The 2,051-nt window shown below is 41.7% G+C and overlaps 1 protein-coding gene across 1 annotated transcript in view; it reads right to left on the bottom strand.

Annotated features, from left to right (window-relative positions):
- Positions 1–625: 625 nt before the first annotated feature.
- LOC145655086 (glypican-5-like) overlaps positions 626–2,051 on the bottom strand; it is an 83,871-nt gene continuing 82,445 nt past the window's right edge. The window contains exon 4 of the mRNA XM_081708869.1: positions 626–2,051. This exon is cut by the window's right edge and continues 4,144 nt beyond it. The gene's annotated coding sequence lies outside the window, so the exon portion shown is untranslated.

The raw sequence follows: 2,051 nt of genomic DNA, 5'->3' as shown, positions 1-2,051 counted from the left end.
GAAAGTCTAGACGCTCCCTTTATGACAGCAGACGGCTCTTCAGTGCACTTTATTACAAATGCTTTATTCCACATATTTGTCTCTTTTTCTGTTTTATATTTAGTGTATTTTATTCCATTTTTCTCTTTTTCTGTCTGACACCATTTCTTTATCATTTACAGTTTTTCCATCCTTCCTCTCCCACTTTCTTCTCCCATCCTACCATTCTGTGTGTCTCTGCGGGTTGTCCAGGACACTGTGCTTGGCCAGGGTTGCAGTGGCTGTTATATGAGTGTTAGGGGTGTGTGTGAGTGTGTGTGTGTCGAAGTGTACTGTGGGGGGATTACAGACTGGCCCGTCAGCACAACTGATGGGAGAACTTCTTGTGCACCAGAAATAACACACACAAACACACACATGTGCGCGCACACACACACACACACACAAAGACAGCAATGACCGAGATGCAAAAGTCCACAGGTCAGGCCAATGGTAGCCCGACAGACAGACAGATATACTCTGAAACACAATGCGAGACAGACAGAAACAAAAGACAGACAGGCACAGATAGAAAGATAGGCAGGCTAAGTCAGCATAAACCAAAGTGCCCTGAAATGACCCGATCACAAACCCTCCAACACACCAATGAAACAGACAGATTTATTTGAAATACTGTATCAATGAGAAGATATAATGACTCTGCCCCTCTAACCAGGGCTCAGATGTATCAGACTAACCGCAAAACTAAACAGCTCAGTGCAGGTCAGCGTTTTAAATGGGTTAAGTACCATACCAAAACAGAGTACAGATTATTTTCACAGCCCAAAAGTTATCAATTCTGAACTTTATCTGGTTGTATGTCCAGATTTTCATCCATGCTTGGCTTAGTAATCGTTGTTATTGTCATTAATGACTATTTAACGCTAAAATCAATCAAAAGCTCTGTATCCAGTGTGCTTCTCATTTCTGGGAAACATTTCAGTTTAACGAGTTTCATCGTTAAACTGCAGGAATCCTTGGAGCTCCTCTTCCTCTGAGATTCAGAACAGGTGGAAATGTCTGGACAATGATGTCATTACAGGGACACCATGACCACACGCAAACCAAATCTCACTGTGGCTTTTGTTATTTAGAGTTAAATCAATATTACAAATAACGAACAATTACACATCCGCACTGAGGGAAATGGCCAGACTGAGAAAACTCTGTCATGTGAGCGATGCATCGCGAGCTAAGCTGAATTTATTAAAACTATTAGATCTTCCAAAAGTCTTAACATGATTGACTCTTACTGTACCTTTTACAATATAAAAGATATGCGAAATAAAACAATAGACATAAACAGTGCGTGACTTCAAATATACACATTTATACACATGCGATAATAGAGGATCACTGTGCATTTGATGCAAGTTAAGGACAAAGGTGAGTACTGTTGCAGTCACGTTATTTTCTCATTTCCTTCTCGTTTCCTTAGCAATGTCCAATCAGAGATGCGGACCCTCCGAGTCTGGGACACGACTCCAGAACTGAAGGGCTTGTATCTGTGTCACATGACTAAACGTGCAGAGGGAGAATTTGGGTCGCAGTGCCATTTTGTAGGTCAGGATTCGTTCATCCCGAGTGACCTGGAAGCAGTTTTAGAGGCTGTGAATAATCTGTTCACAAAGGCAGAAGCGACTCCTGGATTCTCCCTGGGTGTGTGTGGATGAAACCAGGTTCCCTGAATGCTGAGAGGAGCTCCTGGATGAGGTCTGAAGACAAGGTGAGAAGGAGTCGTGGGGCTGGCGGTTTTACGCTCCGGAGACTGGAATTCTGTATCTTCCACTCAACTTTGCACAACTGACTCAGACAAATATCTGACACATGAATAATGAGTTTGCATCCCCTTGGTAGAACAATGTCTCTGTCCTTGTACCCTCCAGGACTCAATGATACCACCCAAACAACATTCAGGAAAAAAAAATAAAAAACTAAAATAAAAATAAATCCTTAAAAAAGAAATACTTCAACACTGCACAAACTGTATATGACAGTCTGGAAAATGGCTCAAAACGTAAAAGATTTTTAGA

This window comes from Electrophorus electricus, unplaced genomic scaffold (genome assembly GCF_041902795.1).
Source record: "Electrophorus electricus isolate QZ-2024a unplaced genomic scaffold, ASM4190279v1 Scaffold169, whole genome shotgun sequence".
NCBI classification, from domain to species: domain Eukaryota; kingdom Metazoa; phylum Chordata; class Actinopteri; order Gymnotiformes; family Gymnotidae; genus Electrophorus; species Electrophorus electricus.
This window is presented reverse-complemented; position numbering and strand designations above follow the sequence as displayed.